Genomic DNA, 15,568 nt, shown 5'->3' with positions numbered 1-15,568 from the left:
GTGTTGCCTTTATTTTTGAGAAATCAGAGCGCCTGTTTTTTTTTGTGAGCCTAGTTCTTACTTTTTAAAAGACATCAAAGGATTTCACAGTTCAACCCAGTCATTGCTTATATAGGAGCTGAATTAGTCCCATAGAAGCTTTAAGTTACAGGCCCAAGACCACTGACATCCTAGAGGCAGAGTAGGGATAAGGACCCAGGTGTGTTGTGAGGAAAGGATTCACCGAACCTTCGTCTTTCTGTGGATAAATGACCTTGGTTTAATTTTTAGCTGTGTTTCATGTGACACATAAAGGTGGAATGTCAGCAATATTACCAGCCAATGTGGAGCATGGCAAAATGGTCCCTGACTTGTGAGTTGCATCTGGAGTGGGAGTGAATACCTGGTAGGAGGACGTGGTACATTCTTCTAACTGAGCATGTCCCTTGATGGGTTGGGTCCCCTGGAAGCTATACCCATGAGACTCTTAAAAGATGGTATTGGTTCCTCTGTGGAGCTTAAGGTTTCCAAGCCAGGCTGGCTTCCACACCCCTCTATGAATTCTTGCACCCTTTTACCTGAGCAGTCACGTGGTGGTGGTAGGAGGGAGAAGTGCAAAGACAGCAGCTCCTGGATTGCATGTTCTGCTGTCTGATACCCTGATAGGCTTTCCTGTCCTACAGCCTGCTGAGTGAACAGGTTACAGCTGTGGCCGGCTCCTCAGGGTAGTTCTTTTCATCTGATTGGTTAGCCTTGACTTGAGATCAAGAGGCCGTGAACAATGACAACAGATTTTCATCCTCTTTGATTTTCCTCAAAATATTCTTTATAAACAATTTCTGGCTTATTTCCCTTCTTACGAGGAAGAGGTAAGATCTTGTTGCCACTCCACAATTCTTACCAGCACTACCATCCCTGTCGCTGGAATCTAGAATTACATTTTAGGTATGGTAGTGGGTACAAGTTATAGAGATACTCTTATTTTTGCCAGGATTTTACAGTTGAAGTTATTGTTGTTCTACTAAAGAATATGGAACACAGTGGGAGGAGGGTGAACAAAACCAGAGACCCTTAAGCATTTGAGGACACCTTGGTTTACATCCACAGTTGTGTTTAGTTCTTTTTCCCTAGTTAAGTATTTTAAGGTGATGATGGGTAGGTAAGTGTATAAAGTACTAGGCACCGTATAGCATTTGGTGGATATTAAAAAATTGAGTCTTCTTTCTAAACTGTAGTAGGACTTAAGTGACCAGGCATTCCGTTTCAGTGACATTTTTCTGTTTTCAGTATCCTGTGCCTTGAATAAGTTTGAAGCTCTTTGATGTTAACTTTGTAAGAATGCCTGTGTGAAAGATAATTTGCCTGAACAGACTCTGGGCAGCAGTTACGAAGGTTTTCTTATTTAGCGTATCTTTTCTTTTGCATTTGATAACTTTTATGATGGCCTCCGTAATATTATAATGCTAAATATTTAAATAAACCTGTCACTTATAATGCCTAATATCTATCCTAGGAATTATAGCTTCATAATACATAGGAGATGTAGGTAAGAACAGACATTTCAGAGAAAAAATTAGAGTAATTGAAATATAAATGACCTATTTTGTGAATATGGAGGTTCTGTTTCCAGCACTAAGCTGACAGCATCAAGATAAGGCACATCTTCATACATGGTTGCCTGAATACAAAACATAGAACGTACAGTAGCTTCCTGAGGATCTCGCCACCTCTCGATTGAAATACAAACCAGTTCTGACCATCCTACTGCTACTGCAGTGTGGGCACCAGCTCCTCCTTCCCCCAGAAAACTCCTAATTCTCTCCACCCTATTTGGACTTTTTCATTTTTTAAAAAATGTGTTTTGTGTTTTTTTGTTGTTTGCTTTTTGTTTATTATTTATTTTATATATTTTTAAATTTGTTTTTTGCTGCGCCATGGCATGTGGGATCTTAGTTCCCCTACCAGGGATGGAACCTGTGCCCCCTGCTGTGGGAGTGTAGATTCATAACCTCTGGACCACCAGGGAATTCCCTTTTTCATTTTCCATAGCATTTATCGCCTTTTACATAACAATTTTAAATTCTGCTGGAATTTGAACTTTGTGAGGGCAAGGATCTTTATTTACTGATGTATTATAGTAATTTTGTTCCATTGTTAATATTTTGGATATCTAGTATAGATGTTAATATTAATGTCAACAATATATGGTAGAGATGTTAATAAAACTTTTCTTCCCCTTCTTTCTCCCCTCCCCCTCTCTTTTCCATTCTCTCCACAGTCCTGTTGTCTATTGCACGATACATCTTAGAGTAAGCTTAAAAAAAAAACAACAAAAAAACCCAAAACCTACTGTTTAACTTGGTTTAGAGATAACCATGGGTTTTAAATTACATTGCCTCCTGGTCTTCTGAAGGAGAATCTGGCTTTCTCCTCAGTTTGCCTTTTCTTGAGTAACTGATGCCTCTCTAATGGAGAGAGTTCATTTATAGCATGTGGATCCTTTGCTGTTGACGGAATTTTTAGTTGCTTTGGTATTAGAGAAGTGGGAGAAGATAAGAAAATTGACATTTTGTTTTAAATATAGTTCTGTCTATAGATAATTTTATGAACTAATTATTTTTAAAAAATAATTATAAATACACAGTTTACTTGTTTCTTTCCCAGATTTATCTGTGAATTATATTATGATTTAGGAGTGTTAGAAAATGTGAAAACATCTTTTGCAGTAACAGTTTAGTTCACATTATAGAAGTGATTTTTGGTGTCCAGTTATCACTAACCGTGTCAAAAAAGTAAAATACAAGATCATTTTCTCTTAATTAAAAATATGCAAAATAATTCTTCTTACTCACTAACTGGTGAACAGTAGCTAGTATTGGCAAAACTTATGGCCAACATTTTTTCTTGCTTCCATTTGCTCTGGCCAAGAGAGTTCATTTCCAGGACCACTTTGATATTTCTGTGCCTTCATTGTTCTCTTTCTTTGTTGTTGTTGTTTTTTTTAAAATATTTCCCATTGCTATTTTTATCTCATGGTAAGTCATAAAAGTCATAAAGTTTTTTTATTTAGAACCTAAATTTTTAATCTTTCAGTACTATTCTTAACCCTTTTTTTTCACTCTACAAGCAGTTATAAATAGCTGATATTTATTAGTATTATTTGTGTGAAAACATCTTTAGAGATTTAATAGGATTGGTGCTCTCTTGTTTTTAAATCATAGTTGTTGTTTTTTTCTTACAGTAACCCAAACTATATGTTCATACTTGCTGTGAAGCTCTCTAGTGCTCACACAGTCTCAGCAGAGTGTAGTCTTGTAGAATAGCCTCATTCTGCAGATGAGGACGCTGAGGACTTGCTCATGGTTGTAAGGGTGTGACGTGAAGGACTTGTGTTTTTAAGCAGCAAGAGTAGAAATCTTTCGTTCTTTCCATTCTGCCTCCACTGCCCTTTAAGTCTGAAGATGGCAGAGAAATCACTAGAGTTTTAATACTCTTCCTTTCTGATTGAACTTCATTATTATGTATAGTGCCATATAAGATAATATGTTTGAATGCATTGGAAAATGACCTTCCCATAGAATGGTTACATAGTTTTAGTGGAGAATGCTTGAGTAATTTATTTTTGCTTGGTCTGTTTACTTTATTTGATTAAAAAAATTTTTTTTTTAATTTTGTTTTAACGTAAAAGTGTTATGCTCTGTCCTCGATCAGTAGAATTTTGGATGGTCTTGGGCATTACTTCAGGGGCAAAAAGTGTTGCCTGTAGCCCTTTTTTTTGTATGTGTGTTTTGAATAGTTTTTGTGTAAACAGAAATACCCATTCATTTCTATATTGCCTGTGACTGCTTTGCACTATAATAGCAGAGTTGAGTGGTTATGAGAGACTTGTGTGGTCTGCAAAACCAAAAATATTTACTTTCTGGCCCTAGTGTCAACCTCTGTACCATTGCATGACAGTGAGTGGAAAGTCAGGTGGAACCTTTGTAGTATTCATATAGTCTCCGTTGGTGCTTTATTGTAATTTGGGTGGTGGGCAGGGAGAGGAGTAGTGTTTTGTATTGAAGTAAATAAATTGAATTACCTAAGAAAGGTGGTCTTCTGTCTTTTCATGACCCCCTTGGAGAGAGTGAGTGTGAAAAGTGTATATGTGTGTCCCTATTCCTGTGTTTGTGTGTCCTGAGTGGATCAGGCAGACAACACAGTGTATTTGCTGGTTTAACTGTTTCATTTTAAATTTGGTGAAATTGAAAGCAGTTTGGCAGACCAACATCAGATGGGAATTAGGCATATTTTAGAATTATGAATATGTAATTTATTTTATAATATACTCAGAATGAATTATGTTAAAAGACAGCCCTGATTTCTTAAAGGGGTGTATTTCTGACTGCCATTCTGATAGAAACATGGTAGTTAAATGAGCAATTTGTTTTAACTTACTGAAGGCAAAACATTTGTTGGTACTGTCTAGATTATACCTTAAGCTATATGTAAGGAAATACTCTTAAGACACAGAAGAGTGACTCTTCTGAATCTGAGTAGAGATAGAAATGTAATATTTTAAAATTCTGAACCTAACATCTAATTTAATGTAAATATATTTTTTCTTTTTGTGTCTAGAGTACTTCAGAATGACAGTTTCATTTCAGTAATTATCTGCTGGCATGTTCTTAATTTTTTAAAGAAGTTAAGAAGCATATTCCTTTCTATTAAAAACTGAAAGTTGAAGACTTCGTTTTGAAGAGGCTCTGCTTCAGTGTGTGTTCTTTGTCACTCCGTGTGGTCACACTGATTCAGATAACTGTCATGTTCATGCACACTGCAAATCTGTTGTAATTTAAGACTTTTATCTATCATTACTCTTTTTTGTGTGTGCATATAGTAATGCTCTTATATCAGCTCACAGAAGACAAAGCTGGACTCTACAGTCATATAGCACACAGCATAGCAGAATATGAATGGGCAATTGGTGTACTGCACGGAAGTTCGCAGCCAAGGGGACAAGTGGGTGCTGACATTCAGGCCACACTGTCAGCCAAGCCATTTCCCTGTTATTGGGACTGTGTCTTCTCAGAGGAAAGGCCTCTTTACTTATATGTATTATTTTTAAATGATTTGAATTCTGTGCCAGGCACTGTTTAGCATTTTATAAATATTAAGTTTTTCTATTCTCATAACAGTTTATTTTACAGATGAGGAAACTGAGGCACTGAGAGGTTGAGTACCTTGGCTTAGATCATCTAGCTGTAATTTCAGAGCTGTGTGATTCCACAGTTCAGGCTCTAAACTCTCTGTACTGTAATATGCCTTCTCTTTTTTTCTAATTTGTCCTGCTGGTGTCTAATTTGCACAAAGGTGCTGCAGAAGTTATTGGTGGCCCTGATAGCATACTTGAATGAGTTGGAAGGAATTGGACAGGGCACACATACAACCCTGTATCATATTGCACTGTAATAACTTCCTTGCTGAGTGATAATTCAGGTTTTGCTTAAAAATTTCCATTGATTTGTAGAACAGTTTTTCATTAGAGTGAGCAGAAAAAATATCTTTCTGTAATGTCTATCTACTACTTAGCATTTTGTGACACAAAGCTGAGTCTCATTTGGTCTTTCTGTGTCTCTTTATCTAAATGTAGGTATCAGCAATGTTCCTTTTGTGCCTTGTTAAAGGATAATTCCTGTTTTGTGGTCTGTCTGGCTCTCTTTCTGTTTGAGATGTCCTCATTATTATTGTCCTTCCTTTCCTAATTCATTTTTGGGGAGAAGGATTGAGTTTATCATTTATCTTTTGTTTCTTTTGTTAATCTTAAAATCAAATTAATAAAACTTTTACTCAATGTAGTATGTTTCCCACTCTAGTTCTGAGAATGAGAGGACTCACTCTGCAATGCTAGTGTTATTGAAAGAAGTGATCCCTCTGTGCTTTCCCCCTCCCACCCACAGCCCCATAGATTAATAATTAGACTCTGACTAGTAAAACTCCCCATCCTGCCCTTTCCTGCCACGTAGTCCAGTGGTTCTCAACCCCACTGGAATCATCTGTGGGAGCTTTTAAATTCAACGGATGTGCAGATTCTACCTTAGACCAACTAAATACAAGTGAAGGACCCACTATGTCACAGGTTAGAATCTGGAAAGGTATTTCTGTAGGACAGAATTAATCAAAGACCCAACATCCCTGAAAAAGCTGTTCTCGTTTCTTCTGGGAATAGATTGTTCAGCAGAATTTTTGTGTTGTCTTAGCCTAATTAACTATTCAAATTTTTTGGTATCTTGAATCAATTATTCAACCCTTGGGAAGAGTAAATAATCTAATAAGATTTGGAATTATGTCAATTTTTTCTTCTGACTTGTTAAGTGCCAGGGTACCTACCTGTGTGGTCTTAGGCAAATTTGGAATACGGAAAGTTTAGGTTTTTTTTTCAGTCCCCTTATTTCTTAGATCCTTATGCTATTTCTATTGCCTCCTTTTACCTTTTACTTGTTTCTTCCTCCCAAACTACTTAAAAAAAAAAAAAGATTTAGTTCCTATCAGCTTTGCCTTAAGAAGAAAACAATGTCAGATCTGTCATATTTCTAAGGCATCTTAAGTTATAAGTTGCACCATTAATTTAGTAACCGTTTTTTTTGGGGGGGGGGAGGAAAAAAGAAATTAGTTACAGTTACACAATGTTGATGTTCTCACCTTTTAAAAAAGTAAATGATAATAATATATTTATTCATCTAAAAATTTTTTTTAATTGGAGTATAGTTGCTTTACAATGTTGTGTTAGTTTCTGCTGTACAACAAAGTGAATCAACTATATGTATACGTATACCCCCTCCCTCTTGAACCTCCCCCCCGCCCCACCATGCTCACCTATCTAGGTCATCACAGAGTACCTAGCTGAGCTCCCTGTGCTGTACAGCACGTTCCCACTAGCTATCTGTTTTACACATGGTAGTGTATATATGTCAATCCTAATCTCCCAATTTGTCCCACCTTCCCCTTCCCCCACTGTGTCAACATGTCTGTTCTCTACATCTGCGTGTCTATTCTTGCCCTGCTAATAGGTTCATCTATACCATTTTTCTAGATTCCACATGTATGTGTTAATATACGATATTTGTTTTTCTCTTTCTGACTTCACTCTGTATGACAGACTCTGGGTCCATTCACATCTCTACAAATGATCCAATTTCATTCCTTTTTATGGCTGAGTAATATTCCATTTCATACATTTTTATATCACCTTTCCAGCATCACAACTTAAGTTTGAGTCTGAGCCTTTTCTCATATGCAAGTTCTCTACCATTGAAAGTTAGTGAACTGGAAGCCTTTGATGGGTGGATGTTAGTACCTAAAAATAAATTTTACTTTTAATAACACTTGAAACTGCCCAAACCAACCTTTAATTTAAAAATCTCTGTGGCTTTGTATGAGAGAGTTTATTGTTTTTAATTGCATTGCTTACTTCCTGACAGGCAAATTTTGGGGTCCTTGATAGTTTTTTGTCTTTTTCTGCACAATAGTGTTTTTTTGGTATAAAGTTAATATAAAATTCAACCACATGTGATACTACCAGTGAAACTAACTCAACTGAAGTAATAATTGGATGACTAGACACCAGTGCATGTTTAAATTTTTCTTTGTGTGGGTTTGTGGTCTTGTGTATTTTTTAGTTTTAGAAAATTTGGGATCATAATATACAACTTTTAAATTCGTTTTCTCTAAACCACTTAAATAACAAAGCGAAGTGAAAATCAGAGTCAGTGATGGCAGAGTTGTGTTTGACCTGACTGTTCTGCCTCTGAGCCTGATCTCAGGGTCAGTTTTCTTAAGATAACCCTCTGTCCTAGCTCCTTCCCCCTTTTCACTCACCTCATCTTTTGGCTGCCCAGAATATTATCTGTGTATATGATTCCGTGGGAAATGAGAATAGGGTGAGGAGAGTGCGGGATATAATGCTTTAGAGCTTTGATGAATGTGTAGTATGTTACTTGAGATTGCCATGTTGTAGAAGGCAACTAACAAAGTCATTCTGTGTGAAATGGATCAGTGGAATTGAGAAGATTCATTTGAAACTTTGATTTACAAATATATTCCTTATAAAAAAGTTCCAGTTGGAGGTAATCACCATTTATTTATTGTGCTTTGAATCTTGTGCTAAGCAACTTAATTTGAACTTTATCAGTGACTTTTCTTTTGCCCCGAAGTTCACTTAACAAAAACCTTTCTAAGCAGGTTAATTATGATAGCATTGTTATGTTTTTCTCTTAATTCTTGAGATGATTTCCCCCAATTCTCCAAATTTAAAAAATTCATTTGTAACTTCTGTTCCTTAGGGATACCAGGTACACACTCTTGACTTTGTTACTGACCACTAGGTTCTAGATTAGATTATATCTCTACTATAAATTTTAAGCAAATATTTTTTTGTTTGTACTTTTCTCTAGGGAAGGGGCTCATAATCCATTAGCTTTTTTTTTCCTCTTGCATTTTATTTTTTTATACAGCAGGTTCTTATTAGGTATCTATTTTATACATATTAATGTATACCCGTCAATCCCAATCTCCCAATTCATCCCACCAACACCAGCCACCACCCACTTTCCCCCCTTGGTGTCCATACGTTTGTTCTCTACATCTGTGTGTCTATTTCTGCCTTGCAAACTGGTTTGTCTATACCATTTTTCTAGATTCCACATACATGTGTTAATATACAATATTTGTTTTTCTCTTTGTGACTTAATTCACTCTGTATGACAGTCTCTAGGTCCATCCACGTCTCTACAGATGACCCAATTTAGTTCCTTTTTACGGCTGAGTAATATTCCACTGTATATATGTATCACATCTTCTTTATCCATTCGTCTGTCAATGGACATTTAGGTTGCTTCCATGACCTGGCTATTGTGAATAGTGCTGCGTTGAACATTGGGGTGCATGTGTCTTTTTGAATTATGGTTTTCTCTGGGTATATGCCCAGTAGTAGGATTGATGGGTCCAAGGGTGCTATTTTTAATTTTTTAAGGAACCTCCGTACTGTTCTCCATAGTGGCTGTATCAATTTACATTCCCACCAACAGTGCAAGAGAGTTCCCTTTCTTCCACACCCTCTCCAGCATTTGCTGTTTGTAGATTTTCTGATGACACCCATTCTAACTGGTGTGAGGTGCTACCTCATTGTAGTTTTGATTTGCATTCCTCTAATAATTTGTGATGTTGAGTATCTTTTCATGTGCCTCTTGGCTATCTGTATGTCTTCTTTGGAGAAACGTCTGTTTAGGTCTTCTGCCCTTTTTTTTTTTTTTTTTTTTTTTTGCGGTACGCGGGCCTCTCGGTACTGCGGCCTCTCCTGTTGCGGAACACAGGCTCTGGACGCACAGGCCCAGCAGCCACGGCCCACGGGCCCAGCCGCTCTGCGGCATGTGGGATCCTCCCGGACCGGGGCACGAACCCGCATCCCCTGCATCGGCAGGCAGACTCTCAACCACTGCGCCACCAGGGAAGCCCCCTTCTGCCCATTTTTTGATTGGGTTGTTTGTTTTTTTAATATTGAGCTGCATGAGCTGTTTATATATTTTGGAGATTAATTCTTTGTCCATTGATTTGTTTGCAAACATTTTCTCCCATTCTGAGGGTTGTCTTTTCATCTTGTTTATAGTTTCCTTTGCTGTGCAAAAGCTTTGAAGTTTCATTAGGTCCCATTTGTTTATTTTTGTTTTTATTTCCATTACTCTAGGAGGTGGGTCAAGAAAGATCTTGCTGTGATTTACGTCAAAGAGTGTTCTTCCTGTGTTTTCCTCTAAGAGTTTTATAGTGTCAGGTCTTACGTTTCGATCTTTAATCCATTTTGAGTTTATTTTTGTGCATCGTGTGAGGGAGTGTTCTAATTTCATTCTTTTACATGTAGCTGTCCAGTTTTCCCAGCACCACTTATTGAAGAGACTGTCTTTTCTCCATTGTATATCATTGCCTCCTTTGTCATAGATTAGTTGACCATAGGTGCATGGGATTATCTCTGGGCTTTCTGTCTTTTCCATTGATCTATATTTCTGTTTTTGTGTGAGTACCATATTGTCTTGATTACTGTAGCTTTGTAGTGTAGTCTGAAGTCAGGGCATCTGATTCCTCCAGCTCTGCTTTTTTCCCCTTAGGATTGTTTTGGCTATTTGGGGTCTTTTGTGTCTCCATACAAATTTTAAGATTTTTTGTTCTAAGTCTGTAAAAAAATGCCATTGGTACTTTGATAGGGATTGCATTGAATCTGTAGATTGCTTTGGATAGTATAGTCATTTTCACAATATTGATTCTTCCAGTCCAATCCATTAGCTTTTAAAAGAGATCTGTAAATCAAGTAAATTTGCCTTTGGAGACTGCAGGGTAGTATGTTTGAAGATCAGTCAAAATATACTGTTGTGCTGTTTTATAGGATTTTTGCATCTTAAAAAAATCCTAATTATGTATAGGTGGTAGATTTAGGATGATGTCTGCTGAGATAGCAGTGTCAGTTTCTTTACTGAAAGATTAATACTTCATTTAGTTTAGATAAAATGTTCTGAGATTCTAAAAGCAAAGCGTTTTGTTTGGAGACAGAACCAAAGCCTACAAACATTTATTTCATCACAAGAAGTAAAGCACATAGGTTTAGTTTATGTAGTACACCAAGTAGTTGTTCGCTGTACACATTTTATAATGTGACTAATCATAGAGTTTTTTTTTTTTAATGGCAAAAGATCAACCTTTATTGGCCACTTTCTGGAAGTGATATTAAAATTATTTGTATAGCCAGGCTCTCCTAAGTATTTTAAAAAAACAAAACAAGATTCACTGTTGAGTTCCTCCTTATCATTGTGATTTATTTGTGTTGTAATTCAGTATCTACTGTGTTTTATTCTCGAATATGTGTGTACCTATTCCCACACATTTAGATACTGTATCATTTTATCAATAAATGTATCTCAAGAACTGTGTATGCTCAGGGCACTGTTCTTCTGTGGTGGGACAGCAAGATGAGCAGATTAGCCCCTGGCTTGGGGAGGTCTGATAGGGGAGGCATGGTGAGAGAATAAGGCATTTCAGAGCTGTGGTTAAGAGAGACTGGTCTTTCTCTCTCAGTGGGTAAGTAATCAAGGGAGGAAGCTGATTTGGGCTGAACCTTGAAAGAGGAGGTGGACTGGATTTGTGGGCAGAGCCACAGTAGAAGGACATTTCTGGCAGAGGAATGAGCAGTGTCATGGCAACCTAAGAGTGCAGAGAACAGAGAGGGTGATATGCTGCAGTGAGAGTACAGGAGGTTGAGCAAGTGAGATTATAAAGGCAGTTGTTAAGGATACACATGGTTTTGGTTTTTGGACAGTTTGAATCACTTTAGTACAAATAGCTTTAATATATATTCTATTGGATTATCTTAAATCACCTTAGATTTTTATAATTCCTTTGTAGAATATATAATTTTATCTTTTAAAATTCAGATACTCATTTTATAAAGCTGAAGAATTGTGATGTATGCTTTAGAAATGTACTGCACAATGGCCAGGGCATAGGTAAATGGGTCGACTAGGAAAACATTAATACAGAAACCAAAATACAGCCCTGCATACGTTTTTTAAAGTTTCCAGGGAATTCCCTGGCGGTCCAGTGGTTAGGACTCCGCGTTTCCACTGCAGGGGGCATGGCTTCTATCCTTGGTTGGGGAACTAAGATCTGCAAGCCACATGGTGTGGCTGGGGGGAAAAAAAATTCTCAGTTTTTCAGATTTTATTGTATGTGCAAATGGGCAGACCTGTTGATACACCATTTTCCACAGATTTATTCACCCTTCAGATCCTAGAATCAGATATTTAACCCCTTCAATATTTATTAAATCACCTTTGTGGCCTTTTCCCATAAGGAGCTGTAGTCTTAATAGGAAACGTTGAATGAGTGAATGAATGAATGAGGAAAAGAAGGGAAGAGAAAATACGTTTAGAGAAAACTGAGATTAGAGACCTCTGTGAGAGTGATGAGAGAAGAACTCACCACAAAAAAGTAAGAGGAGAGAACCAGGGAGAGGCGGTAAAAGAAAGACTAGCAACTGGAATGATCTGATTTAATATTTCCCTAAGGTACATGTGTGTAAGTTTGTGTATGTTGTGTGTGTACACACAACAATAGTAGTGAAAACAAATATCCATTGAGGTACAGTGCGCAGTTCATTTGAGATTTTAAAAATTAAATATAATTAGTATTTAATATTGCAGTTAATTTGTACTCTCATTTGGCTGTGATGTCAGAGAGTCATGTATAACATGTGGTACATAACGGTATTCAAAAGAGTTGGGGGTTCCGTAGGGCAACAGTGGCACTCCCATTCATTCATTCTGTTTCTGGGAATTTGCCATGCATTTGAGCTTATTAATGTATGTTTGCTTGTGTTTGATGATACAGATTTGTGGATTATATTATCCAGTTTTAACCAAACCCCACAAAACAGACTAATAATGTAAACATTCCTGCAAAGAAACTGAATATAAGAAACATGAATAAGAATAGGAAACAAGAAAATGGTAGAGCTGTTACTTAAACTATTAGAATAAGCTTTTCATCTGCCATGATATAATTATTTTAGAAGATGGCTGAAAAAATTGGAGATTCTCAAGAAAGATATTTGACAGACAGGCATACGTTCACTATTAGTACTGATGAGACTTACTCTGAGACTAAATTGTGGCTTGAGATAGTAGTTAATAATGATATAAAATCATCATGATTAAGAAGACATTTAAAAGTTTAGGACCTAGAATGTTATAAACAAGATTGTATCACCGTAAATATGCAAATAATTTATCTTTATTTTTTACTTCGGTTTTGTGTGTTTTAAAATGTATAAAATTCAGTAGCATATGTTAATTATTTATAAATAATTAGAATGAATGTATGCCAAACTACATAGCTTAGAGCTCAAAAATTCATGAAGAGTTTATAGTAAAATAATGGATGTTCATAATAAATGACCCTGAGTTAGACAGAGCCTGACAGTAATCTAGTTTTTATTTGAGCTCAATCATGATGTCTATAGGACATTTCCTCAGTAGGTGCTAGAAAATACCAACTAGCTCATAAATGTTTTGTGCCAGAAAGCCTTGGTGCTTGGTGCTCACTGTCTTGAACCCCAAAAGGCTGGTGGAATATCGTATGTTGATATAGCTGTCTATAATTCCAGTTATAAGTGTGTGGTGTGTTTAATAAGTATTATTTTAATTCCTAGGAATTAAAATAGGAATTATTTTAATTCCTATTATTTAATTCCTACAGCTCAACTGTCTGAAAGTTACATAGCAGCACTGAAGTTATTTAGTGTGGCCTTGGAGTTGGTAATGAGCACAAATGAGGGTTCTAGTCAATTAAAGATAAAATCAGAGAGGAGCAAATTTCAAGGGATTAAATTCTTTCTGTATTTATTCAGTGTATTTGCTTAGTTATCTTTTTAGTGTTACTGACTTAATTCACCTTTTTGGTGTACGAAGAAAAGCTCTTGCATTTCTTTGTTTGGCATCAGCTTGTACTCCTGCAGAAAAATGCACTCTACGCTTGCACACGGTGGGAGTTGCCCTGGTCAGTGTTCCGAGTCGCCACTCTGACAGCGTTGTGAAAAACCACTTGTATATTTGCAAAAAAGATTCTTGGAAAATAATGTGCTGTGACTCAGCAATTGAGAAGACTGGGTAAACTCCGTAGAATATAAATTCTGAAGAGATAAGGTTTAATAAGTTTTGATTGAAATTGTTTCAAAACCAATTAGGTATTTCTCTTTATTGTATTAAACAATATATAGCATATAAGTTTATACCATTCTTTACAGCTCCTGATGATAGATTATGAACCTGCTATACTGGGCCCTATTGCAGTAGTATTTGTATGAGTTGAGTTGAATGGGGGTGAGTGCCTCCTTTATGCAAATTCATCTCTTTTGAGTCTCATTCTGTTCATTGTGTCAACCTTTTAGGAATGTTGTAAAGATTCAGTGCCTCACGTACTACACGCTCAAAACTTGCTGCTGTTTATGACAGCAGTTGCTTAGGAGGAGAAAGATACTCACTGGTTGGGACCTTAAAGACATAAATAGTATTTCATACATGTAAAATTTGGTATGGGAAATCTTTTAAACTGGATTTGTTTTAAGACACACTGAATATTTTACTTTCCTTTTTCTTAGCATCAGCAACAGCAATTTGTGATTGGCAGTACCAGACATTCAGTTGTACATCCCCACATCAATGCACTGCCAATGGTAAGAATTCCAACTACTCTTTTTGTCAGAGCTTGTTTTAATTTCTGTTTTTATTATTCTCTTATTTTTAAGAATCTGTTAAGAATTTTGAAAGTTTTTCACAGTTTGACAAAATACATGTGTTCTCAAACTGAAGAAATGTTTTAAAAAAACATAATTTTTAAGGTACTTAAAATAATGTTTGATTATTTGGTGTTTTTTTTAAAAAAGGCAAAACCTCTAATTTGAAGATTTCTATTATCTTGGCTATGGCTATCAGAATGAAAAGTGTTACTATACAGTTAAGATCTTATATTTTAACATGTGGACTATATTTTGTGAATAAAATTTTCTCATTAAACTTAACTTAGAGTGGCAGTAATGGCTCTTGTGTTTTTGTCCATCATCTTACTAAAATAATCATATTGGATTTCTCCTAATATTTATAGTTAATGGGCAGTTAAATGACTAAAATACTACCTGTCTTTAGTTAGTGGATAATTTTCAGGAGAACCATTCTTATTTATTTAACAAGGTCATTTAGAATCCTTCCTCTGTGGAATGAAAATGTCCACTATGTTATAGAGCAGCAAGACCACTGGACTCTGTGGGAATTGGGAGTTGCTCTCTGCTGCATATGTCTTGGATGACTTTTGGCAAGTACTTTTGTAAAATTTGGTGATAGAATTGGACTAAATTTCTAATGTTTATTCTAGCTATAGGCTAAGTGATCTCATCACTGTTCATTAGAATTCAGAATGGTTTTTTACCTTACAAAAAGTAATTCCTTATATAAATGGTATGGCCCTGTATTTGGGGCATCAATAAATAGCAGGAGAATGAGTTTTTATTTTTTTTGTTTTTTTAAAGAATTAATTGCTTAACAACAGTGTTTTCTATAGTGCATTATCAAAAATTTTAATTATTTTTACTTAAATTTTTATTTTAAATATTAAATCAGGGAGCTATAGAAGCTAAGGTTTATAGAATTTGGTGGGAAATTATAGATACATCAGTCTAAAATAAAAAGTAGTAAAAATTAACTAGAACCAGGATGAGTGAGTGAGATGGGAAAGTTATCTGTGAAAATATTCCTAGGAAATGATTCATTTTAAAGATGAACTTGTCAGTATTTCAATAAGATTTCCTCTGCCTAAACTATCTTCTGAATTCTTACTGCTGAAAAGAAAACGACCTCTCCCCCTCTCCAGCCTCCTTTTCTTCTCCCTTCCTCCTTCCCCCCAGTAGTTAATGGGGAATGTTGGGGAAAATAAGGATTTTTGTTCTGGCTTTACCTAGCACGAAGGATGACACCGTTCTTCATTAATATATGAAAATACTTGCTGGGTTCTTTATGGT

The 15,568-nt window shown here is 36.1% G+C and overlaps 1 protein-coding gene across 4 annotated transcripts in view; it reads left to right on the top strand.

The window, feature by feature from the left end:
* Nucleotides 1–15,568, top strand: part of TBL1XR1 (TBL1X/Y related 1) — a 187,788-nt gene that overhangs the window by 82,750 nt on the left and 89,470 nt on the right. For all 4 annotated transcript variants that reach the window (XM_079921944.1, XM_079921946.1, XM_079921945.1 and 1 more), the window contains one exon: nucleotides 14,156–14,230. The gene's annotated coding sequence lies outside the window, so the exon portion shown is untranslated. Of the gene's footprint in view, nucleotides 1–14,155; nucleotides 14,231–15,568 lie in introns of those variants that run through there.

This window comes from Stenella coeruleoalba, assembly GCF_951394435.1.
Source record: "Stenella coeruleoalba genome assembly, chromosome: 5".
NCBI classification, from domain to species: Eukaryota; Metazoa; Chordata; class Mammalia; order Artiodactyla; family Delphinidae; genus Stenella; species Stenella coeruleoalba.
Note: the sequence above shows the minus strand (reverse complement) of the source record. Positions and strands in the feature narration are given on the sequence as shown.